This window comes from Podarcis gaigeae, assembly GCF_964106915.1.
Source record: "Podarcis gaigeae genome assembly, chromosome: 4".
NCBI classification, from domain to species: Eukaryota; Metazoa; Chordata; class Lepidosauria; order Squamata; family Lacertidae; genus Podarcis; species Podarcis gaigeae.
Window position 1 is genome coordinate 4,325,326 of NC_139677.1, and position 27,456 is coordinate 4,352,781.

Consider the following 27,456-nt stretch of genomic DNA (forward strand, 5'->3'; position numbering starts at 1 on the left):
GTGGTGGTAGTGCAGGCAGTCTTTCCCGAGTCATCAGCAGTTTCCCACACTCATGCCTTCAATCATTCATTTTGTGTGACAGGATTTTAAGTCTTTCTTCCTAACATTCTTGAGCACCTAATTGAGCTGGGATTTTTCTCTAGAGATGTCTTAATGTTCTGTTCACACACAAATGCTCAGAAGCATTTACCCGAGAGACCCTGGAAATTGCCCTTTTGCAGACCCAAGGAGAAAAAGCTTAACACACACACCAATTTTCTTGTGGAAGAGAAAGTAGCTGATCATGTTATTTCCTTTTCCTAGTTACTTTCAGTTATTTTCTAAAAGCATTTAAATTTCAGTTGTGCGGGAAATGTTGTTCCTTGTAACTCAGTCCTAAGAATAACTATATTGCTGAATATGGTTGGCTTAGAATGTGGGAGTGTGAAGTAATCTCATTGCTTTTGTTATATCTGATTGGCTGAAACCACTTTAGGAAGACATCCATGCTTAAATGGGGGGAGATCAGGAATAGGTGAAGCTGTGAGCATGTTAGGGACTGCTGGATCATAGAATTGAAGAGTTGGGACTCTAGGGTCATCTAGTCCAACCCCCTGCAATGCAGGAATCTCAACTTGATTATCCATGACAGATGGCCGTCCAACCTCTGATTCAAAACCTTCAGGGATGGAGAGCCGAATGGCTCTTAGCACCAGAAAGTTCTTCCTGATATTTTTTCAGACTCCTTCTTCTAATGTGAAGCCACCCCCCCCCCCCAATTCTGGCATTCCCCTTAAGCTTAGAGACTTAACTTTCAGTTTCAAGTTTCAGTTTTGCAATGCAGCTCCATCTTCCTCCCTGACATTTTCCTTATATGGTAAGCTCAGAGACATAGTTTGTTTTCCATAGATGCTTTCCTCATCCACAGCATCCTTTTTTGCCTGGATCACCAAGGTGTCCTCATGTGCTTTGGGTGTTGCTGTTTTGACACCTGCTGCATTGCTCAGGTCTTGTTTCATTTTGGACAAGACCATAATTCCTCCAAGACACCTCACCTTGGCTCAGGAGTCAGTATGCACCAGAATCTGATGGCTCTCCCTACTGATTAGGCTCTATCTTGCCATTAAATAACAAGAATGCTACCCCACTCAAGGTTTATTGCCTTCAAGGAAAGGAAACCTCCTTCCATTATGAAGCAACTGAACATCATGCAAATAGAAAAAAAACAAAGTCTTTATTAGCAATACAGTTAACAATTTTCTTGTTGTTATTAGCAATACAGTTTTTTTGTCATCTCAATGGTTGAAGAATAGCTCTGTATCCACCCCCCTCCCCAAGTTCTGCTTTTTTACCATTCTAGATTGTCAGGACCAATGGAGGGAAAGTAATCAGATTCTTCTTGTAACCAGGAGCTGTAGTTGCACTTTTGCAGTCCAACACTCACTCGGTGAACTTTATCTACCATCTCTGCTTAGGAGGAAACAGTGATTCTTCATGGTGCCCTTATAAGCCCCAATTGGCCTCTCTGGCTTGGCCCAGAGTAATCAATTCTAGGACCTTTCCAGCCAATTATGTGCTATAGCAAGCCTCTTCAGATTCTCAGGTGTTTCTTTTTCAAAGGCACAAAGCTGTTGTTATCTGTTGTTTTTCCTCGTAAACTAGGTGAAGAGGAAACGTCATCAGGAATATTGTAGCAACAGTAACTGGCAAAAGAAGTCATTTTCACACGCTGGTGTGGAAGCCTAAAAAATAAAAATAAAACACTACCCAGCTTTTCTGTAACGATACTCAGGGGTAGGATTGTGCAGGTATTCAATTGGGGTAGAATGAACATGATGGTGTGTGTGTGCTGGGGGGCAGGAGCAGGATTGTATTTCCTGGTTCTTCCTCTACTGCACCTTCAGCATACCTGCGAAAGAGTCTCTGTACAAAAACGGTGTATGCATAGTTTCTCTGCATGATCCCAGATCTTCTTCATGAGCCTTCACTGCATTCTAAAGTCATGTCTGAACAGTTCCAGAGCGAGGAGACAGGAAAGTGCAAGCCCAGTGTTATGAGCATTGCACACAGAAACAAATGAAATGAGCAGTGCTGCCTCTGTCTTCCAATATGTACTGTTGCTATTCTTATTACTACACTGTATTGTGGTCTTAATCTACTTACTAACCAATTGTCCATTATTAGGATGGGTGGTGTGTGTTTGTGGAGGTTGGGGCTCGCACTGCTCATGGTTTTTTTTTCACTGTATGAACCTTGGTTCCCCATTGGAATCCCAGAGGATGGGATTCACCTAACAAACGCCATCAACAGAAGACCTGTGCAAGGGCTTCCACAGGGAAAATGGGCTTCCCCCTCTCCTCCTCCTGCACCCCTGAAATCGTCTCGGTGGGGGGTGTTAGAAGAGCCCCCAGCACAGTGTGGGAGGAGAGGGTAGAGGATAATTCCACCTGTCAAGCTGCAACGCTTGTGCAAGTGAAATGTTTGTAATAGAGCAATGCATGATTCTACCCAGAATGCCCTTTGTCAGACAAGTTTGCCTTCACTACAAATCCTCAAGTTCAAAGCTTTGTTCTTTCTCTTTATGTGTTCATGACAATCATATAGTGTGGCTGGGGTGAGGGTTAAACTGCTACCTACAGGGACGCAGGTGGTGCTGTGGTCTAAACCACTGAGCCTCATGGGCTTGCTGATTGGATGGTCGGCAGTTTGAATCCTAGCGACAGGGTGAGCTCCTGTTGCTCTGTCCCAGCTTCTGCCAACCTAGCAGTTCAAAAGCATACCAGCGCAAGTAGATAAATAGGTACCACTGTGGCGGGAAGGTAAACAGCATTTGTGTGTGTTCTGGCACTCATCATGAAGTTAAGCAAATTGTTATGCAAAATAAAATGCATTCTTAAATTCTGTACATTCACACTGTGTTGTAAACTCCTGAATGCATCTATAGGGTAGAGAATTTATCAATTTGTACTTTGGCTGGAGATTGCTGCTCAAGCTCCACTTGCCCCAGCTGATGCAGCTTCTTCCATGTTATGACAGAGTCACAGCCAATCATTATGCAATGTACAATGCAAATGTACACTGACTTTTAAATAACTGCCAGTCTTGGTAAGAGTAACGTTTCCTGAACATTTGCAGTGAGAGGTGTATCTACTGCATCAGCTGGGTCTGCAAAATGCATCTTCCAGTATGCAGCTATAAGTTGGTGTCTCAGTGGTATTTAATAGGAGAGGCTTGAAATGAAGGAAATCAATGTTTACAAGTTTCTAAGGAAAAGTGTGGGTAAATTCACAGCACTTATTGTGCCACAAATATTTTCACCACTGACAGTAACTTGTGTCAGTCATTTGTGGCCTGAAAGTCCAGTAGCGGAAACCCACTTTTTGTAAAGCTTTTCTGCTTCGTCACTTGCAGGAAATTCATACAGGGGCCGGTCCACCCATGAGGCAAGGTGAGGCAACTGCCTTGGGTGGCAGGATCTACAGGGGCAGCAGATTCTGATATAGATCTCCCCTCCCACTTGTTCCTGATGTGCATCTTCACTCCTTAGTCTCTGGCAAGGAGGGAGGCACCATTTTGTGGTTCACCTCAGATGCCAAAATGTATTGAGCCGACCCTGAGTCTTATTCAGCATAGATGATTAAGTGAATAGCTGTTTATGTTGTTGCCTCTGTGTTGGTCATTGTGTAGCACTATCCTAAGTGTATACATTCAGAAAAGGCTCCCATTGTGTTGTAATTCATAATTTAAAACAGCAAGAATAGATATGACTGGTTATCAGCCAATGCCATTCTCTTCTTCCCTTCCATTCATAAAAGGCACCAAGCAGAGCAAATTTGTTTGAGCAAGTAATGATATAATTTAATAATGATGGTGGTATATTTTTACCCTATTTTGTTTGGCCTTCAGAAGCCCCAACTAGCTTAGAAAAAGCTAAGAAATCTGAACAACAGAATCCTGAGAGAGAATCTTAACTATTACCACAAATGCCCACTGCTTGTCATATAATGAATTATCTTGGGAAAATGAAATTCTTCACAATGCCTAGGGTAAGAATTAACCCCCACTTTAAACACACACACAAAAGCCCATACTTCTAGGAAGTTTTTACAGAGAATTGTTAAATCCACAGCCTTAACAAGCTTCCATGGAGTACCTGCCTTTTGGTCTTGCCCTCTTAAATTTTTATGAGCAAGTTATATGATATTATGTCTGCCACCATCTCCTTTACTTTTTCTCAAGTGGCTCTGAATCAATGACAAGAGAACTTTGCGTCAAGATAGCATGCTGTTATGATGCTTGTATCGTGTCATCAGGATGTGTTTGTATTAGAAATGGAAGGGGAATGTTTGCCATAGCTTGTTTGACACGATCAAGGGAATTTCTGGCGTGGCTGTTTTGGAACCAACTTTGGTCTGAATCTCCTAATGTGATTTAGATATGAATTGTTGTTGTCACAGTCAGTAACTCAATGTCTCTTGTTTCAGGACTAGGAAAATGCTCTGAACATCCCTATTTTACCAAGGCAATCTCTGCTTTCTGATATTATCCCCTGGTAAAGCTCTATTTTAATAAGGGACGCGGGTGGCCTAGGACTTGCCAATAGAGCCTAGGACTTGCCAATCAGAAGGATGGCGGTTCGAATCCCCATGACGGGGTGAGCTCCCGTTGCTCGGTCCCTGCTCCTGCCAACCTAGCAGTTAGAAAGCACATCAAAGTGCAAGTAGATATATAGGTACCGCTCCGGCGGGAAGGTAAACGGTGTTTCCATGTGCTGCTCTGGTTCGCCAGAAGTGGCTTAGTCATGCTGTTCACATGACCTGGAAGCTGAACGCCGGCTCCCTCGGCCAATAAAGCGAGATGAGCGCTGCAACCCCAGAGTTGGTCACGACCGGACCTAATGGCCAGGTGTCCCTTTACCCTTTACCTTTAAAGCTCTATTTTAATTGCATCTTTGTTTTGCCTTTTAAGGAAATGCCTATATACTTTAGGAAAAATACAAAAAATGCACATTCTAAAACATTGCACAGACAATAAGAATTACATGCTCAATGAAAAGTAAAAGTCTAAGCAAGTTGTATAGGAAAATAGGGAGAAGAAAGGAAAAAAGGGAGGAAGAATTTAAGGTCAAGGAAAGGAAAAGGGGAAAGAAGAATCTTTGCACTCTGCTTCCTGATAGGATAGGATGAAGAATAATTTAACTTTAATAATGATTAATAAGTGAGAATTAGATATATGGTTGCACATATTCTTGAAATGTTGAAATCCCATAGTAGTTAATAAATAAACTCAATGGTCTAATAGGTTTTATGCCCTTCCTTTAAAACAAGACATGAGAGCTATCTTCCAAACCTTCTCATTGCACTTTACCTAAATTTTGGAGGATTTCCAGTTGGCAACTATTATTTACCCAATCATTGTCGGCAAAGAGAGGTGGCGAGTCCTTGAATCCGCACTTTACACTTTCAGTCACCTCTTGAATACTTTTTTTTATGCTGACAGGACTTCACACTTGTTTTTTCTTCTTCTTGAGTATCCAATCATTTTAATGATTGATCTGTATTGCTTTTAAATGTTTTTTATGTTGCTCTAAATTGCCCTGATGTTTTGTGAGTGGGCAGTCAATGCATACTTTTTATAAATAATTATGTTCTAGATCTCCACTCACAATTCCTTTCAAGAACCAAGAAGAACTCTTAGGAGTCCAAGGAATTTGAAAGTAGTGCATCTGATTATATCATATAAAGGATTTGGTTATATCAAATAAAGGATTTGAAGACAAGCCAATAATATACACATTTGTTTTAATGTTTTATTGTGTTTTTCTGTTTTAAAATGTTTTTAGATGCCTTTAATTATTTTAATAGATGGTATATAAGCAAAATTAAAATAAAGCAAAATAAAATTTGCATCCAAAACTTCAGCACTTCCAAAGTTGAATTGCAGCTAAGTACCATCTGAGCTGATTTTTTAAAAGACAGATTCTTTCAGGTTTGAAAGTATTAATTTTTTTGAGAGATTATCATATGACCATGTCTGGTCTTCTTTGGTTATTGGTTCTGCTACATCCTGCTCCCATTTGAAAGCTGGTTCTTCAAGATTCTGAGATTTTGAACATTTTTTTTTGCTCCAGTGTGTGTTCATGTAGGTTGGACTGACCTAAATTTGTTCTTTTCTGCCCCCCCCCCCAATACATCCCTATCCTGGTGGTGAATGTCGCTGCATATTTTTAAAGTTGAAGCTATTCCATAAATACATTTCTATTGTGAGATACAAGGTTTTTTTTAAGAAAAGGAAATTGTGGTGTTCAGTTTGCTAATGCACTTCCTTTGTAACCCAGTGGGCAATTGCAGAGTAAATGAATGGCAGTGTTCTGTTGGCACAGAACAGCTACAGCGGTGTGGAATAGCAAGGTGAGGAAGAAGTCAGACAGCTGTCCTTTAAAGGAGGTGTTCACAATACAGCAAAGTCTCTCTGTATTGATCAGTGAAATATTGACTAGTGTTGTACATGTCCCTGATTTCAGATTATCTGCTCCTGATTGCTGTAGTGCCTCACCTCAGTTTGTGGTTTGGGTGATTGTGGGGAATCCTTGATGTTATTTCACTCTTAATTATAGAATTAAGATCTACTCTGATTTGCTGAGTGTGTTGCGTGCTGAGGTCCCCCAAAACACCCCTACCCCAATAACTCACACATCACACATAATTTTTGTTTAAGGTTTTTGGCATAATTTTGGCCACAACTTTATTATCATACAAATTGTGAGTGGTTGCTTAGGCATTGGTTATGACTAGCTATCCCCCCTGCCTTGGGGGATAGCACCGACTCCCGGATTCCAGCGAGAGTCAGTGTGGAGGAACAAGAACAGGGCAACTGGGGCTGAGACACAGACCCTTCAGTTCCTCCCCGCTTGCTCCTTGGGGTCTTACGCGGCCCGCACCTGATTCCAGGGGTTTGGACAAGGGGATGGTAAGCCCCAGAATTCCTTTAACGGAATCCCTTGCAGCAGCAGCATTGGAGGGGCAGGCACAGCCAATCCATACCCCTCCACCAACCAATTTAACCAATGCCTAACCGCCACCAGAGCCTTAGCTCACCGCCAAACCACTCACAAATGCAACCCTTCCTTCAATCCCAAAGCAACCATAGCCAACCAGGTGTTGTTCCCTATAGGGGAAAGATTCAACCTAAAGCTGGCAGCAGCCTTGAAGGTAATCACAGGGTGCAAAATCACAGAACCACCTGAAGCAAGGACCTATTTACTTTATTATTTTTATTTTATTTTATTTATTCTTTATTTTATTTTACTTTATTTTACACTTCCTTATTAACATGCTTTCCGGCCTCTTTGGTGGTAGTTTGTCTAGGCATAGGTTCCCAACTAGCTGCACCTGACCTCAGCAGGGCAGCACTGACGACTGGGCCCCACCATATCGTCAGTACCAGCAAACATTGTGGGGGAGCAATGAATCCCAAGGCAATCGCATCCCGCCAGGTGTCGTTCCCCATAGGGGAAAGATGCACCCCCATCTGCCCTAAATAGGGGAACAGTCTTGAAGAAAATAGCAGGGTGCAATATTACAGAACCACCTAAAGCAAGGACCTATTTTATTTTATTTGTTATTTTATTTTATTTTATTTACTATATTTATTTTATTTTATTTTCCACCGCCATATTAACATGCTTTCTGGCCTGCTCGGTGGTAGTTTGTCCAGGCATTGGTTCCCGACCAGCTGCACCTGACCTCAGCAGGGCAGCACTGACGACTGGGCCCCACCATATCGTCAGTACAAGTAACAGCGTGGGGGAGCAATGAACCAGGATCAGACTCAAGCTCACCCCAAATGCTCCCAGGGACTCTTACGTGACCCTACCCCTCGAAAGGGGTTGACAAAAGCATGGCAAATCCTTGGTTTCCTTTAATGGAATATCTTTGCACATTGGAGGGGACAGGTGCTCCAACCCCCCCTCCAGACCACCTTGAACCAATGCCTTAAATTATTTTGAGTCCAGGGAGAGCTGCCATCAACTTGAACCAAGCACTCTTGCATGCAGGAATGCAAACTTATGCTGGAGGAAGACGGCAAATCATTCTCGCCCAGCTGTACCACCAGCACTGCGGGAGGACCTGCACAGGTCACACTCGACCACACCAAAGGAAGGATCTCCTCCCAAAGCATTCCCCATCTGGAAATCCAGTATATGTTCACATGGGCAGGAAGACTGAGATGGCACCCCAGTCCAGACTCGCCAGCGCGCTTGCCAGCCCAGTGTACAATGCTGTGGCCCAAATGTGCACAGCTGCTCCTATGAGAAAAGGAAATAACAGACAAGCATCAACACAGACATCATTGTGACACTTCCTGATATAACCCTTGTCAGCGTCAGACTTCCAATGACCCATATTCACAATCCTGTCTACTGACAGGCCCCCAGTGTGCAGCCTTTGCAGCAGCCCTATTCGGAAGGAATGAGGCGTGTTCAGCGGTAGGCAAGCCACAGGCCGTTATAACTGGTGCACAACGTAAGCACATTAATGCCTGGCTAACGGGAACCCATTTTCATGCACTAGGAGTGGGCCAGCCCCCAGGGGAATGAAAAACCAAATTTTTCTGGTATCCATAAAAGAGCAAGGGCCCTCCTCACCTAACGGGAAGCCTGATTGTGGCACTCCTGCCCACTAACTAAGTCTGTTTTAGAGTTTCCAACTCTAATGACAAGCTCCAAAGCAGATAAGGAAAAGTCCTGAAGCAATAAGCCTCCAGACTCTCAGCCCTGTGCTGGCTCCAACAACCATTTCCCCAACCCTCAGTGCACCAAAATGCAATGAAATACTGAAAGGAGTCTCGCCTTGATCTTTTTCCAGCAGACAAGTTTTAACTTGTTGCAGATACTGCATAGGTAAAATTGACCGACTTCCTGCCCACTGTCCTATGAGGTTGGAGCCTATTCCAACCTTCCAAGGCCCTGTGCATTACAAACTTTATACAAGGGTCTCTGAAAAATAAAGCTTCAGCGTAACAGACATTGCAGCGGACTGAATTCTGATAGTTATAACAGCACGCCCAATCTGCAGCAGGTGGACCAAATACTGCAGGATCTGCTCAGAGGATGGGGGCCAGTTCATCTGAATGGCCGAGGACTGCCAGCTTAAGGCTAAGAAATCCATCCAGGCCTTCCCATAAAAGCTAAAAGCAGAAGGGGAAATGGAAGCTGCTGCTCTCTGCAATTACTAATTGTTGTCAAAATGCCACAGGTGGTCTGGAAAAGTCTGGCAGTAGCTGAGTGTCTGGAGCCCAGGATCCGAAGCGCTCCAACTGAAAATGGGATAGAGTGTCAGCGACATCATTAGAGGATCCTGTAATCAGGAGAGCAGAAAGCACAATATTAAACCTTAAGTGGCGCAGCTCGAAAGCGTGAGCGGAGGGGCGGAGACTCTGCTGGAGCGTGAGGACTGTTTTGCCAAGACGCTCACCACTACCTGGTTATCAGACCAAAAGCAGATCCGATGTTCACTGAACTCCTCGGGCCACATGTGAACTGCTACTACATTGGGGAAAACTCAAAGGTTAGGTCACATGATTGCTTCACCATACCGGGCTTGGGGCCATGGCTTTGCACACCAGCAGCCCCTGAAATAAAAAACTAAAGGGCAAAGATCCAGCAGCATCAGCATGAACCTGAAAAATCCCTGTGCAAGTATCCTGCCATGGCCAACTACTATTGCATACATTTAGGAATTGCAACCATTGCATGAGATCCCATTGCATGAGAAAGGCAAGGGGACCTCAACATTTAGGAATTGCAACCATTGCATGAGAAAGGTAAGGGGACCTCAGGCTGCAGGCAGCCTGGCCTAGTGGGAAGGGAAGGGGCGGCCTGGGGCAACCACTCTGCATGCAAGATTAATTAAGTGACCCAGCAAGATCGGATCTGATGAAGCATTGCTTGCTACAGAGGAAGTATTACAAAATAACTTCCTTCAAGGCAGACAGCTTCTCCATAGGCAAGTGGAATGTTTTAGCAACAATATCCATCTGGATCCCTAAATAAAATGGGAATATGGGCAAAAGGTCTTGAGGTATTGCTTGCCAGCTTCCAGCCCCCACTTGGGCAGGGGGCATTTTGTGCTGCCATCATAATACGTAAATTTACAGGGCCGACGCTGGCCAGAACCCCTAAAAAAGTCCCGACAAAGCTGCCGCCGAGCCAGCTTCCTTTTCAGACACACACTCTGTGCAATGCAAAAACACATTCCGTGCAGTGCACACACACTCCATGCAATGCAACTACACTCCTTACAATGCAACTACACACTCTGTGCAATGCAAAAACGCACTCTGTGCAATGCAAAAACACACTCCATGCAATGCAACTACCCTCCATGCAGTGCAACTACACACTTTGTGCAATGCAACTACGCACTCCATGCAATGCAACTACACACTCCATGCAATGCAACTACACACTCCGTTCAATGCAACTACGCACTCCGTTCAATGCAAATACGCACTCCGTGCAATGCAAAAACGCACTTCGTGCAATGCAACTACCCTCCATGCAATGCAACTACACACTTTCTGCAATGCAACTACACACTCCATACAATGCAACTACACACTCCATGCAATGCAACTACCCTCCATGCAATGCAACTACACACTCCGTTCAGTGCAACTGCACACTCCGTGCAATGCAACTACATACTCCGTGCACTGCACACACCCTCTATTCAATGCAACTATACACTCTGTGCAATGCACACGCTGTGCAATGCAAAAAACACACTCTGTGCAATGCAACTACACCCTCCGTGCAATGCACACACCCTCCGTGCAATGCAAATGCAAATCTCTCACGAAATGCAATGCAAATGCAGCCCGTACAGCGCTGTGCCCTGCAACGCACAGAGCAAACTGCAATGCGGGCACACAAAGGTGCTTTCTCCCGCTTGTATATTGCAAACGTGGCGCCTGTTACATCCCTCGCAGTGAGGGAACCACCAAAAGGCCCTCGACACTGGACCTAAGTGTCCAGGTAGAGCCATGGGGGAGCATGCAGCTGTCCCATATAGGGACCAATCACGCAACCTAGGCATTACCGGCACCATACGCTGAGCTATCCAGGATGATCCCTAAAGACCCAGGACAGCCTCACCCTGACCCCTGTAGAGGTCCAAGGTGATGTCTGAATCATCATCCCTGCTCCTCTTTGCCCTCCTCCTGGATTGCAGCCTTCAAAGATGCTTCCTTCTGGAAGAAGACACCTGAGGCATCCACAAGTCATCCCCTGCAGGAGAGGCAAGCTCTTGAGGCATCTGCAAAAGCCCTGTCATAGACCGCAAAAACTAAACAATGTAAGGAACCGGTGAAACCAATGCTTCATGGACCACATGGGGACACTATTCAGGCTGGAAACGCTTCCAGACCATCGAATTCTAGGGCAAAGCCCTAGGATCACCTGCTAGGCCAGGCATAAATGTTTCCAGTGAAATAGGAGAGCTGAGGTAGCCCACAGCTTGTCCAGGTACCCCTGCTTGCCCTTTTAGAGGGAAGCACCCCCTCAAGAAACCCAAAGTTCCTTTATCACAAATGGGCAGAACTATCCAGCAACAGAATAGCCCAAAAGGAGCATTTAGTTTTGTTTTGTTATAACAATGGCTAAGAGGGGGATATAAACCCTGTCTCCCAGGTCCTAGTCCTACACCTTAGCCACTAAGCCACAATGGCTCATCTTTAAAATGGCAGTCGCCACTATCAGGGCAAAACAAACTTAAAGAAAATAAAACTTGTTCAGAAACAACATAGTTCAAGAGCATATACAGAGTGCTCATAGTCATTGGAGGCACAGAGAGCCTCTGCCGCCCTTTGTCTGCCTCAGATACACCTTAGCAGCAACTGAGCCTGCAAGCAGGTACATTCTTATAGAGAGGTCAGAAACGTAACAATTAACTGCTAACTGTAGCAGACTTAGGCTTGGAAGTTATGTGCAGGCCGAATAGGCCTCCCTGCCTCTGCTCTTGAGAATCTTAGTTTCATAGCAATATTAAAGGAACTCAAATAGTGCTCCCGCCTAAGGCTAGATTAAAATTTGGCCAACAGCGCTGCACACACTCAAATAAATCCAACCTTCGGGGGTGCTATAAACGAAAGTGATTCCAGCTAAGCTGGGAACAGCCCTGACTAGCCCCACAATTTACAACAGGAGAAATGGGGGAAACCTTTTTGCGAAAGAAAGGCAAGCCAGATACAGGGAGAATCTCCCCACAGGGCAGGGTAAAGGGTGGGGTGGGAAATCGAACAGGAAAAAAGGGGAATTGAATTATTTAAGGGATTAAAAGAAGGGGGAAATAAAGAAATGTAACCAGACAATGAGAAGATTGCATCACTGTCCTCCAGACAGTCCAAGTGCTCCATGCGATCCGGTGTCCACAGCGAAAGAGAAAGGAACATGCTGTGGACCTTGCTTAAATAACCACTGATCCCACCCCTAAATTGGCAACATCAAATTTACCCCAGTAACACCAGCCTCCAATCTGATCCAAGCCCCTTGAATCAGCCTGGCCGGCAACCGTGGGTGTTTTGTCTGGCCCCATCCGCAACACGTGCTCTCTTTTAATGAGAACACGCTATACAACTGCTGGTTCTCATTTACAGAACAACCCAAATCCTTGATCCAGAATGCTGGAGGTTGGGTTGGATGAGGTTGGGAAGTCCCCGTGTCTCTGAATCCTGTTTCCTCTTTTCAGTTCTCTTTCTTAGCCCGTTTAGAGCAGGGAGAGGGAACCTGCGACTCTCCAGATGTTGCTGGACTACAACGCCCAACATCCCTAATCATTGGCCATGCTGACTGGGGCTGATGGGAGTTGAAGTCCAGCAACATCTGTCACTCCAAGGGTTCCCCACCTCTGACCTAGAGAATGTAGGTTGTTTGTGTTCCATTAGATTGTTTAGCATTTATGATTCCATGGGGTTAGACATGGATTATAGCCCCAAGGCTGAACCTTGGTGGTTTGCACCTGACACTGGGCAATCATCAGGTCACTGTGAGATATAAATAAACATTCTTTGATTTAGTGGACTGTATGAACTCTTTCCTTCAATAATAATTGTTTGAGACAATGGGACCTTATGTGTGATTGCTTATTCAATTCAACTCATTGCTTGATGCTACAACCAACAAATGATGAATATGTGAAAAAAAAAATAAATCTCTGTGAGTTTGCAAGAAATCCTTAATTGATCCACCTCTTCTCTATGGATTTTTCCAGTCATTATTTAACAGATATACATTTGTAGACCCGGGGAGAACATTATTAAAAGGTCCAGTTCATCCCAGTTTATTTCCTATGCTCTGTCAAGAACTAACCTTTGTGTAAATTCTAGGCAAACGCCTGGAGGTGCTTCAAGTACATAATATTATCAATGCCTTGATATGTACACTTAGCAAGACTGTAATACAGTAGTAAAATGTTTGGTATGCATGCAGTGGCAAAACACTGAGCTCCCTAAGTCTGCTCTCCTTTTCCTGGTGGGCGGCGTTGCGGCCAGGCAGCTGGGTCACAACAGGCTTTGGGGGCGGAGGGTTTCCGCCTCTCCCCTGTGTCATGCCAGCTGCATCATTGTTGGGGTGAGCTGTTTGGGCTCGAGTGGTGGTTAGGCATTGGGTAAGCCTTTGTTTGGATGGAAGGGAGGTTATAGCCTCCTCCTGCCCCTCCTTAGTAAGGGTATCCTGTTAAAGGGATCCTGGGTGTGAATCCTGTCCAAAGCCTGGGCGTGGACTAGGGTCATGTCACAGCCCCTACAGGAAGCCCTTGGGGTGCCCCTATTTGATGTAAGTCATAGGGTGGTTTACTCTTAAGTAGACTCCCTGCAGTAGTCAAGATATAGCCTGGCTTCACCCCAGTGCCTAAGCCAAACCACTCACATCTGTAACCAATAAAGTTGTGGCCTATTTGAACCCATAAACCAAAATACTTCGTGTTTGTGTGTTTTATTGTTCTCCTGGGAACTTTGTGACTCGGGTGCCTTGGCACGCAATACAACGCCTGAGAGATAGCTCAGTTGGTAGAGCATGAGACTCTTTATCTTAGGGTTGTGGGTTAGAGTCCCACATTAGGTGAAAGATTCCTGCATTTCTGCAGGGAGTTGGACTAGATTCTCATGATCCCTTCCAACTCTACAGTTCTATGATCACCATTCCAGCTTATGAGCTGTGGCTGATCTGGATTTTCTTAATTAGTTGGCATGTGCGCATTCCAAGTGCGGTACTATCATCATGTACACATTGCCCTCAAATGTGAATATATGAATCTGCCTCATAAAGAGTCAACAATCTGTCTAGCTCAGTAGTGGCTATTGTGACTGACAGTGAATCTTGAAGGTCTCTAACAGAGATTTGCCCCAGCTATGCTACCCAAAATGATTTTTTCAACTGGAGATGTCAGGGATTGAACCTGCAACCTTCCACGTACAAAGTGCTGCAGAGTGCTTTTTTAAAATGGCTCTGAAAGCATCTTCAAGTGTGGCTGTCTCCCAAACTGACCTCTGTCTGTATGTGTTCCTTTGACCCTCACCAGGGCTTTTGACTGAGTAATTTTCATGCAGTTTTCTCTAAGCTCTTCATTCCTGATGCTGGCTTTTTGTTGTCTTTAATTTTTAAACATGCTTTTCTCGGTAGTTGCTTGTTATGTTTTATTTACCTGTTTGTTTGCATTCAAGGGCAGCGTACACACAGCATTGCTAAACTAGACCCCTCAGTGTTTGTACAGCACTAACCGAGCACACAGCATGTGCCCACACATGCACTGCAAACACTGTTGGGATGAAATGAAAAGGGGCTGTGGTTTTCCTTGCAGGTCCTATATGTGTTTAGCAGCCATTTCCATGCTTCTTCTTATGGAAGAACATTGCAAAAGAATTATTCAGAGTGATTTCAGTTTGACATCTCCAGTTCTGCCAGTGGGCAGCTGTTCTTTGGGATGTGGTGACCATCAGCACCCTTTGGGGTGAAGACTGCACACTTCATTCATGCTCAGCAAGGCTCAGCATATAGTACAGTGCACATAGCTAGTCTGCATCTGAGCACAACACGCAGAACTAACCTACAAACAGCATATTAAAGCATAAATTGCACAGTAAGTCTGCATAAAGCCTAATCAGCTTAGTCTGGTTACCATTTGCAGCTATTCATGCATATTAGTACAGCAAGAAGTGTAAAGACTAATAGGGTAAAGCTAAGCACTTCAGCTGGAGTGTCCTCATTCCACCTCATGGGATGCCAGGCAAAGCTGGTCTGCAGGAAGCCCACTGCCTAGACCTGGCCTCTAGAAAGCGCAAGGCATGAAACAGCACATTTACCCTTATTCTTGGCTATTAAGCTTAATTAAGCCATCAAGCAAGACCCCACTGCTTAGATCCCTTCAGTTGTTCAGACTCTATGGACCACAGGGTCCCTCTCAGCCAGGGTGCAGCATTTCTGTCAGCGCTAGGTCTTGTATCTCGGTTTCTCACCTGGGTGTCAGGGTCTGAGCTGGGCAGAGCCCCTCTAGCTCTCTGACTCCCTCTTATATGTTGTTGTTGTTTAGTCGTGTCCGACTCTTCGTGACCCCATGGACCAGAGCATGCCAGGCACTTCTGTCTTCCACTGCCTCCCACAGTTTAGTCAAACTCATGCTGGTAGCTTTGAGAACACTGTCCAACCATCTCGTCCTCTGTCGTCCCCTTCTCCTTGTGCCCTCAATCTTTCCCAACATCAGGGTCTTTTCCAGGGAGTCTTCTCTTCTCATGAGGTGGCCAAAGTATTGGAGCCTCAGTTTCATGATCCAGTGACCACTCAGAGCTGATTTCCTTAAGAATGGATAGGTTTGATCTTCTTGCAGACCACAGGACTCTCAAGAGTCTCCTCCAGCACCATAATTCCAAAGCATCAATTCTTCGGCGATCAGCCTTCTTTATGGTCCAGCTCTCACTTCCATACATCACTACTGGGAAAACCAGAGCTTTAACGATACGGACCTTTGTTGGCAAGGTGATGTCTCTGCTTTTTAAGATGCTGTCTAGGTTTGTCATTGCTTTTCTCCCAAGAAGCAGGCATCTTTTAATTTCGTGGCTGCTGTCACCATCTGCAGTTATCATGCAGCCCAAGAAAGTAAAATCTCTCGCTGCCTCTAATGTTTTCTACTGAACAACTGCTGAATACATACTGCAGATTCATATTAACTCCTACAAGCATGGATTTCATTATAAAGCACTGCTAAGTCTAGGCCTGGTCAGGCTTATCCTGAGGCATCGAAAGAAATATGAATGACATCTCTACATGATACAATTGTCTTCTGTGATGTGACGCTGTACCTGCAATTGGCTTGGGAAACATTTTGCTAGGAACTGACAGCAAGAAAGTTCTGGTGATGGCAGAATTGCCGCACATTTTGCCTAATCTTGGCACTCAGCAACCCTCTAACAAGTTCTGTGAGGCTGCTTCTTCAGACTGTCAAGCTGGCTGCTCTTGCCTTGGGATTCATCTCTCTTCATATCAGATGCTTGCTGAAATTCTGTGTTCCTCAGGCACTAGTCCCTTAGACCAAAGAATTCATTTGTTTCCACACACCTCCTTCCATTCTCTTTGACAGCTTTGTCTTTGAAACTCATTGTCTACGGTTATTCCTGCAATCCAGTTCTATCTATCTATTTATTTATCTATCTATCTATCATCTATCTATCTATCTATCTATCTATCTATCTATCTATCTATCATCTATCTATCTATCTATCTATCTATCTATCTATCTATCATCTATCTATCATCTATCTATCCATCTATCATCTATCTATCTATCTATCATCTATCTATCTATCTATATCTATCTATCTATCATCTATCTATCTATCATCTATCTATCTATCTATCATCTATCTATCATCTATCTATCTATCTATCTATCTATCTATCTATATCTATCTATCTATCTATCTATCTATCTATCTATCTATCATCTATATCTATCTATCTATCTATATCTATCTATCTATCTATCTATCTATCTATCTATCTATCTATCATCTATCTATATCTATGTATCTATCTATCATCTATCTATCATCTATCATCTATCTATCTATCATCTATCTATCATCTATCTATCATCTATCATCTATCTATCTATCTATCTATCTATCTATCTATCTATCTATCTCTATCTATCTATCTATCTATCTATCTATCTATCTATCTATCTATATCTATCATCTATCTATCTATCTATCTATCTATATCTATCTATCTATCTATCTATCTACATCTATCTATCTATCTATCATCTATCTATCTATCTATCATCTATCTATCATCATCTATCTATCTTCTATCTATCTATCATCTATCTAATCTTCACTTGCCTTTTCTAATCAACTTGGGTATTTTAGCATGGGCATCTCTTCTTGCACTGCCTACCCTTTTGTGTTTCTGGGTGCTTCAAAGTCGACCACTAGCATCCTTAGCATCACCACCACCACAATCATCATTGCTGATATCATCGTTATCAACACAATCAATTTTTTAAAATGTGTGGCAGTGGTAGCATACTCTCATGACAATCTCTGCAAGTGGCCAATTTGTGTATAGTTCACTTTTGAATTTGGCTGAATATGTTTGGGACCAGAAGTCAGACCAAAATAAGAGCAACTAAATTGCAGGCACAGATCTGGAAAACAGTGAATAACCATTGCAAACCCTGGGGTGGCATGGGGTGGGGCAGGGCACCCTAGAAACCCACAGCACTTTAATAACCAACATATTTATTGTGGAATAGGTGAACATGTGACATAGCAAGCTTTGAATCTTGATCAGATGAGAAAGTTGGTATGGATAGAGATGGGTGGCTACCCAGTTTCAGACAGGTCCAAAACAGAATAATGCAGAGGACAGCTGTAACTTCACAGTTTTACATAACTTCACAGACAGTGGAAAGGTGCTTAGACTGGTTGTTGTAAATTCTGTCAGTAAACTCTTCAAGTGCAACAACATAACTGTGAAGTTCCCAAGGCCAGGTCTTGCCAGCCAGCTGCAGACCGTGGATGCTTGTGTCCTCTCAGGCTGCAATGAGCTGCAAACAGCTTCCTTCGGCCTCCACCCAAACAGGTGGGGTGTGTTTAGTAGCTACTAGCACAAAGTCATCAAGAGCTCATAAACACAGCTCTTTACACTGGATGTGAGAAGAAATGCTATTGTGAACAGCTACTTTCCAAAGAGAGAAAAATGTTTCCAACCCTCTCTGAGTCCAAGTGTAATAGCATGAAATTTGCAAATGAATTTGAAATTGACAACTTCATCTTTGACTCTCCCTTTTAATTCTGGATTTATGTGTGCTCTATCCAGTATGTGACACATCTCCTGCTGTCTCTTGTGTTACTTGACATTTGGGCTCGCTTTATAAAAAACACTCTCCTTCCTTCTTTCTGTTCTCTGCGTGGATTGGACCTGAAGATATTTTAACTTAAGGAGGTTCACGGAAGGAGAAGTTCCCAGCTCTCCCCACCACTGTGCCCCCCAAAAGCCTCTTGGCAAATAGGAGGGGTCCCTACTTACTGGATGGGGCACAGGAGGCTTCTGAGAGGGGGCAAAAACAACCCAATGGTGGAAGTCAATCTAATTTGGGGCAATTCTGCCCCCTCAATCACCTCATGTGCTCCATCAGCCCCCCCCCCCCATTTCTAGGAAGGGATCCTGCACCCTGGAGAGGTTATGAAGGCCGCTGGGGAAAGAGGAGATGGGAAGGTTTTCTTCCCCAACCTTCCTTAACTAACTTAGGATCCAAGATGTGTGTGAGAGAGATAGAGCTATAGTCCACAATTTTTAAGCAGGCATGGGACTCTTGGTTATTTATAGTCTTTGTTTTATCAATATAACAAGCACTTTCTTTGCAACCAAGCTCTCTTCTTCATCAAGCACACTTTGATGGGACAGAAGAGTACTGTACAGTATATCATGAATCACAGTAGTGCTCTGCAGAATTGTCTTCTGCTTTGAGGCATCCTCTAATTCAAGGCTCATGATGCTAAACTTTTTTCCACTGTCAAAGTACTCTGCCTGTGTTAATTTAAAAGGTAATTTTAAAATCCTAGCCTTTATTCAATCTTTATTCAAGAGTTTGAAAAAAGAGAACATTTTGCTCTAAACATACATGTCCTTGGTAGATAGCACAGGCAGGAAAATAAATGGATTTGAAGAAATAAAGCTGAAAGAGGATCATTAGGAAGCCAGCAAGCTGTTGAAAGAACAGCCAGACACTGTCATAAAGATTTGAAATGCTGCAGTCGGTGCTCTTTATGTCGAGGCTCATTCAGAAAGGTCATTGCACGTAGGATGGAGGGTTATTCTTTATGATCTAAAGTAATTTAAAATAGTGTAAACAAATAAATCTAGAGGAAGGAAGAAGTGTTTATTAGCTTTCAGTGACTCCATGAGGCTTCCCTTAAATTATTGGAGTGTGCGGGATGGCATAAGGTGATGGAGAAGATTTGTACCCGATAACCATCTGTACAGTATCTGAGGCTCCTCTTTGCAGATCACAGCTATGCCACTTAAAGATAAAAACATGGCTCTAAAACCAACAACTTAAGCTATATATAAACAGCTTCTAATTATACTGGGCACATCATGCTGTGGTGCTCAGACTGCTCTGTTGGCACAACTGCCAGGCGTTGGAAAGGGATTTGTGCCACTGCGGTACTTCAGGGAGCAGACTGACAGCAGTATAAGACGCCGGAACCACAAGCGGGAAGCAATCATAAAACGAGAGGATCACACACACACGTTGAGTGACACATGCGGAAGTGCTCTGGCCAAGCTTCTGCTCGGTTTTAATAATGCAGCATCCATCTTATTCCTGCAACTCCTGGGGTTTTTCATTGCGAAACACAGATCATAAATAGCAGTGGTAGCAATGTATCGTAAAAGGACAATTAATCTTTCAAATAAAAGCAGTAGGGTACATTCCAAACGCCCTGCAGCTAGTCTCTGTTTGCTCGCGAGCAACTTTTATGTACTGACACTTGTTAAATGTTTTAAAAGCAGGTTAAGCTCCTTGGTCCTTAGGCGCTGAGATTTATACTTCCTAATAGTTTTATTTGAACAGCCTGTAATATGTGGGTGCCTGGTGTACAGCATCTTCGTATTCCCAGTGGTCTCTTCTTCCTGACTTGGACATCAGTTAAACTACTTAAAATGGGCATTTATTTTAGAGCCTTCCAAAGCCTGGATGATTGACTAGATTCGCTGGTATGAGCACAAAAACAAAGCAGATCTGAGAGGTATTTAGGGAAACTTGCATGCTGCTCTTTCATACTTGTATGTATGGTGGTGGCTGCAGAGGTGCCAGTTAAGGGCGGGTCTGGTGAAAGCATAGCCTGAGGTGCATGTGCTGTTCTTTCTTTCTTAGCCTGCAGTCATATGCGGAGTGGTGTCAAAGAATCAGCTCCATACCCCTGTGTTTCAGACCCCATTTGACTACGACTCCAAAGCACCTATATTTCTTCTGGTTCCTTAGTTATACATGCTGGGTGCAAAGGGGCAATACAAACCTTTGTTCACCCCCTCTATTGTCAGTGGCACAGAAATCAGGTCCCAACTGTGCCCTATGCCATTGCTTGACAGCAGTGAGAGTGCATGGTTCTGTTTGCACTTGCCTTACCTTTGAGGTGGCCAAGGTGTCTTTGTGAGTGTATTTGCTTTCAGGCTATGAAAGCATCTCTCTGGTGGTCTGCACTCTGCAACCTTCCTCCATTAATACATTATTCCCCTTTTGCAGAATCCAACAAATCTTGTTTTATTTTGCAAAATTCCACAATTCTCACAATCAATGGATCATTTTCTTTTTTCCAGTATCCTCATTGGCTCTGTCACATAAAATAATAAATTTTATTTGTCCTTTGAGACAACATCTTTCAAATAAAAATATTATGAATTATGTGTTGTGTGAATTAATACCTTTTTTGGTCAGCTATCATCTGTCGATGAACTGAGGGACAAAGAAAGTGGTCTCTCTAGCCTTTCTTTGTCCACTGTGTGTAATTTAAAAATCTCTCTCATTTCCCTTCCACCATCCTGTCTAAAGTAAAAACAGACGCCAAAGTGCTGGCTTTTCTGTGTACAAAAAAGTACCTGAACCCCACCATTATTTTGGTTGCCCTTTTCTGCATCTTTTTGAATGATGTGATACCACTTTCTTTCTTTTTTTGAGCTTGAGAGACCAACACTTCAAATCATAAGACTAAATATGGAGGCTACTGCTTATTTAACTCTCTCACTAAAAGCAAAAAATGTTGTTAGAACCCACCTAAATCATCCCAGGTAGGATCATATATATTGGGGAAATTATTATCATAGCCATGGAGCCACCACAGAAAAGGCTCTGCCACCCTGAGCTCATTTTCTTTGTGCATACAAGCAAGGCCTATGTAGCTGATCTCAAACCCCTAGCAGGTTCATAGAGGCATAGAAACCCCTTTAAGTACAGTATTATTGTGTCTTACGCAGGGGTTCTCTTGCAAGGGTTCCTCAAAAATGCATATACTCAAACACTTGGAACCGAACCCCTGTGTGAGCATCCTCGGGCTTCCAGAACATCTGGAGCATCAGCTCCAAAAGCTCCAGGATGCTCTCATGAGATCGTGTGGGGCTGCCTAAGTTCCCACAAGATCTCAAGGGGAGCAACAGATTCCTAGCGAGGGGAGAGACCCTTGTTTGGGAAGCAAAGTTATTTTATGCTGGGAAAATCTGGTGCATAAAGGACCCTCTCCTCAAGTTGGCTCTGCATTTAACTTGCAGGATTTTAACCAGCCAGACTTCAACTGTATACTGTTGAAATCAGGCAAGTTAAATGTGCCCAAGACACGATTGTACTGTAATGGCATTACAAAACTAGTCTCAATCCACTTCCTTAACTATTTGCCTACATAGGCTTGTATGGGAGCAAGGATCACATTGATAACAATGCAAATGGATAAAGAAGAGCGTATTGAGGTGAATTGGTGAGGGCTTGAACTGACCATGCATCCAGGGTGGGCAGAAGGTAGCAGATCAGGAGCTCCTGGTAGATCTCTGAGTGATTTGCAGTAAGTTGATAAGAGTTTTTGATTCCCAATGGTTTAGCAATTTACATTTGTTATATTTTGAAAAATTCAATGAAAACCCAGTGAAAAGCAACAACAGTTACAACAATGACTTTTCCTGCCTAAATTACGCCGCTGATGTGAAGGATATTCAGGGTTGGAGTTTTGTATGAAATGATAGTGAACCCAGTGCATTTCTGATATTGAACACAAATGTTTAGGTTCAGCCTGTGCTCAAAGGCACCTTGTTCTATCTATATGTTTTTTGTACCAGGCTCATTGGTAGATCTCAAGGTTCTAGTAAAAAAACACAAAAAACCCTAGAAAGAAAGTATATCTATCAATCCTGAAATTTGCAGTACAATGTATAATGAGGGTTCCTGTGTATCATACTAACCAACAATCAGACCCACAAATAACAAATTATACTTGTAAAGTGCTCTAATAAACAGATAGAAAAGGAAAACACACAATAATATAAACAGGACAAGTAAGCACCAATACTATGGAACAGGTACCAGGGTGGCTCTGTGGTCTAAACCACTGAGCCTAGGGCTTGCCGATCAGAAGGTTGGCAGTTTGAATCCCCACAACAGGGTGAGCTCCTGTTGCTCAGTCCCTGCTCCTGCCAACCTAGCAGTTCGAAACCACGTCAAAGTGCAAGTAGATAAATAGGTACCGCTCCGGCGTTTCCGTGCGCTGCTCTGGTTCGCCAGAAGTGGCTTAGTCATGCTGGCCACATGACCCGGAAGCTGTATGCCGGCTCCCTCAGCCAATAAAGCGAGATGAGCACCGCAACCACAGAGTCGGCCACGACTGGACCTAATGGTCAAGGGTCCCTTTACCTTTACCTCTACCTTTACTATGGAAAAACAAGTTACAGATTCATTTTCATTATTAAGCTTCTTCTTTTTTAAAAAAAGTATGCCCCAGTTTGCCCTAAGTCACGGGGAAAGTATTCTAAACAACATTTTTGTATAGTCCTGGGAAGAAAGAATGGATGACAAATTCAAAAATGGATGACAAAATCAAAAATCCAGTTTGTGTCTCAGAAAAAATCCTGCCAATAATAAGAAAACTGCACAGCAAAAAAGATATCTTATCAGCAGGGCTGGATTTAGGTTTGATGAAGCCCTAAGCTCCTGAAGGTAATGGGGCCCTTTATATGTCCAGCTGTCCTTTGGCAACAACAAATTGTCACTGTTTTTTGTGTTGAATATATGCTAGGTGGTAATTTATGGACCTAATAGGTAACTAAAGCCATTTACCACTGTTGCTGTATGTAGGTTTTATTTTATTTGTTTTTTTATCTTATATTTTGGAAATGTGCATCCAGGTTTCTTTTCCTTTAATTTTTTTTGGGCCCAAAGCTATAGCTTGTTTAGCTTATACGTAAATCCGGCACTGCTTATCAGTCACTGAGACACAAGAAGTTGTTTGAAAACATTCCTCAAAAAAGTTGGTTTAGAATACCTTCCAAGACTAATTGAGACATTGCTGAAATGGTTAAAATGGATCTCACACAGGTTTTTCAGTAGTACTATTGCTCTCTGTCCTTTTTGCATTGTATTTGCCTTGCCTGTTTGTTTGTTAGAATGCATTACAAGTATATTTTTTATATTTGTGAGTCTTCTTGTTGATTGCATCTGCAGCCCCAAGTCTGGCCCCTCTTGGCTTGGAGTAGCAGGAGGCAGAGCCAATTGGAAGGGGGGCGAATAAATGGGACAGATTGAGGAAATTTTTGGACAAATGCTGCGTGGGTAGAAGAATGCGGACAATGGTAGGAAGGGTGAAGCTTAAAGTCTGACATTCCTACCTTTTGCAGATAACTTGGCTTTACAAATGTTAACTTGTGTATTGGGTGGGTACCTGAAAGCAATTATTCTCCCCATTTACACCTGAAAAGAGAAGTCCGCTTACCTTTACCTGGCTCTCTGGCATTGTGGGCTGGCACTGCCTCTCCCACCATGATCTAATGCTGCCTCTAGTTTCTGGGGCAGCCCAGCTGGCATGGAGGCATAACACTCACCTAGCCAGCTGGGAAGTGGATCCAAGCCTGCCTGCCGATTGGCTGAAAAGAGAAGTATAATTCTATGTATGGAAAAAGTTCAGTACTAAAGATGCAAAACTCTCATATTTGACTCTGCCAACAGTGTGTGTTGTATTGAAACCTTTTTTTTATTACATTGCATCTCTTTTGTGTGATTTTATTGTTAAACATCTGCGCAGAAACAATCTAGAATTCCACATGTGCCGGAGGTTTATTTTACTTGAAATGCAAATCCTTTCTGATGACACTGGAAAGAGAGTATAAAGGATTTTCACTGTAAAAAACCTAAGCGCATACCTTGAAATGAGGACAATGCAGCCAGAAAAGAACAGCTCTTAAAAGCAATAAACCTAGCTGCATGCAAATGCTTTACTAAAAATAAATGAGAAAATGAAAACTTCTGCTGTGTAAGCAACTTTCTTTTAAAATATCTCCTTAACGTTTTGCATGGCATAGAATTGTAGAATTATAGAGTAGGAAGGGACCTCAAGGGTCATGTAATCCACCCCCTGCAATGCTGGAATCTTAGCTAAAGCATCCGTGACAAATGGCCACCCAACCTCTGCTGTGGTCTAAACCACTGAGCCTCTTGGGTTTGCCAGTCAGAAGGTCAATGGCTCAAATCCACACGGCATTGCTGGGTCCCAGCTTCTGCCATTCTAGCAGTTCAAAATCAAGTATGAGCAAGTATGTAGATAAATAGGTACCACTGCAGCAGGAAGGTAAACAGTGTTTTCATGCACTCTGACTTCTGTCACAGTGTTGGTTGCACCAGAAGCAGTTTAATCATGCTGGCCACATGACCTGGAAAGCTGTCTGTGGACAAACACCGGCTCTGTCAGCCTGAAGCGAGATGAACACTGCACCCCATAGTCACCTTTGACTGGACTCAACCGTCCAGGGGTCCTTTACCTTTACCTTTTTTTTACCTGCCATGGTTGAACAGCTCTTACTGTCAGAAAGTTCTTCCTGATGTTTAGTCAGAATCTGCTTGTAACTTGAAGCCTTTGGTTCAAGTCTTACGCTCCAGAGCAGGAGAAAGCAAGCTTGCTCCATCTTCCAACTGATGACCCTTGACATATTTGATAGGGTTGCCATATTTCAGGAATCTGTAGGACCCCAGCATCACCCACCTGCCCGCTGTCCCTCAGTGGCAGCTGTGCAGCCAGGCTGGGAGGTCGGGTGGGTACAGTGTGAGCCTGCATGGCCAGACGTGTGCCACATCATTGGCTGGCAGAGGCAGAGAGGCAGGCCAGTGATGGAAGATGGGGGTGGCAGGTGGGGTGTGACTGGAGCAGCCAAAGCTCCTCACTTTGATTGCCACCACCTCCCGAAGGGCTTGTGGGGGGAGGCGGTGGCAGTGGCAGCAGAGCAACTGGGCGGCTGGGCGCCTGGGGGGTGGGCAAGCAGAGCCCAGCGCAACAACAGTTGAGCCCGAGGAGGTGGCGGTGGCGACTGAGCAAAGCCGGGTGACTTGTGTGAGCAGCATGCACTGGGTGGGCCTCTCGACGGTCCACCAATCCCAGGCATGCAGGAGGGTGGAGCTGACTGGCTGCCTCAACGCTTTACTTGCTCGCAGCAGAAGAGCTGTGGCACTCCGAAAGACTCTTCTCTGCTTGGCAGCGGCTATTCGCTCTTCCCAATCCCTGGACTCCAAATCCCGGCCCCAGACTCTTGGCCTGGTGCCCCTGAGAGCCTGGCGCCTGGGTGCCCTGCACCCCTAGCGCCTATGGGTAAGATGGCCCTATGAAGGCAATAAAATACTTAGCAAATTGAACAGCGGGGAAGAGGAAGCGCTTAGTAGAGATGATACCCCCCTTCAGACCTGGCAAGCTTCCAGACAGGAAAGAGATTGGAATTTGATCCTAAATCCCCAAAAATTGGTATTCACGAACTTCCCAAAGCCTAAGGGCTTCCTTACAGGGAAACAGCGAATAACGAACTTTGTATCTAGCCTAAATGACATACTGCCAGGAATGTTTAATTTTAATGACATCACCTCGGTGGAATATCTACATTATGATGGTCACTCAGTGAGAGCACTGACCACTTTTAGGGATCAGAACCTGGCCAACTTTATTTTTAGGTCAAGACCTGCCTTCTTAAAAGCACGGATAACAATACTTAGGCTCTTTGAAAATAAGGCTCCTTTGAGCCCCCTTTTGAAAACTAAGCAGGCAAATCTTAGAAAGGGGAAACAACTCTCAAAATTCTGGCCTGACAAACAGAACCTGCAATGCCTTGTGAACAAAGGTGAGGATTTCTTTACTATGGAAGAAAATATCCTAATTGACCAATTCTGGATGTTCCCACCATTAATACAAACTGACATCTTGGGAAGACTAGACAAGCTAAGAGATAAGCTGGCCGAGAGAGCTCCAGGCAACGAGGTTATTAAGGGGGACCAAAAAAAGACCACAACACGTAACCTTCAGATTAAAGCGGAGATTAACTTTCCACCAAGAGAGAATGTGCCACCCTTCAAGGAGAGCACTCCATCACCCCCCCCCCCGAAGGAGAAATATCCCTAAGGTGACCCCACCAGACGTATGGGACAAAATGAGATACCTAGATGAAACAGAACTGGGCCAAAATCAGGCCGCAACAGAATATCCACAGAAGGAATTTATGCATAATAAAGATCCGGTGTTCACAAACGGGAGCACTTTGCATCCACCTACTGAAATCATAGAGCGGCTGGATAGCCCGCCATACAAAGACAATAGGCAACCAATACATAGAGCGACAAACCCTAAAAGTACGTTAGCTAATAATTGACAAAGACTCGACTGTGATAAAGCCAATCTTAAATTTTTATCATGGAACATTGCTGGTTGGCTCAACAAGGCGACTGACCAATCATTTGTCAATTTTATTCAAGATCATGATATAGTCTTCCTGCAAGAGACATGGCTAACAGGGGACTTAGATGTAAATGGTTTTGCCTCATTTTCGCTCGCAGGTTCACCAAGCAACAAAGGGGGACGAGTTAAGGGAGGGCTAGGCATTCTAATATCCACAAGGTTGAGAGCATCTTTCGTCGAGCTGGAGCCTCTGAGCAGTGTGGCCATGGCATTATTAATGAAATGCAGATATTGCACACTTCTATTGATTAATATATATGCCCCTCCCCAAAGAGGCAAGCAGCTTATCAAAAATATCTGGCATAGGCTAGAATCGTATGTCGATGAGCTAATGAATCAAACTCCTGCAGCGGCAGTGCTGCTGGCTGGGGATTTAAATGCCAGAATTGGCCAATCAGACGAAGCTTTATATGCTCATTTCCATGACGTACCTCCCATTTCTGAAGAAGCCCA

The 27,456-nt window shown here is 43.8% G+C and overlaps 2 long non-coding RNA genes across 2 annotated transcripts; both read right to left on the bottom strand.

Moving 5' to 3' along the window:
* Nucleotides 1–7,626: 7,626 nt before the first annotated feature.
* On the bottom strand, nucleotides 7,627–10,739 carry LOC310844101. Its single transcript, XR_014563929.1, has 2 exons — nucleotides 10,600–10,739; nucleotides 7,627–10,514 (listed from the first exon to the last, which is right to left on the bottom strand). It is a non-coding gene; the product is annotated as an uncharacterized lncRNA (long non-coding RNA).
* Nucleotides 10,740–19,399: 8,660 nt separating this feature from the next.
* LOC310842699 lies at nucleotides 19,400–24,156 on the bottom strand. The gene is made up of 2 exons (XR_014563307.1): nucleotides 24,010–24,156; nucleotides 19,400–19,559 (listed from the first exon to the last, which is right to left on the bottom strand). It is a non-coding gene; the product is annotated as an uncharacterized lncRNA (long non-coding RNA).
* Between the last annotated feature and the right edge of the window lie 3,300 nt (nucleotides 24,157–27,456).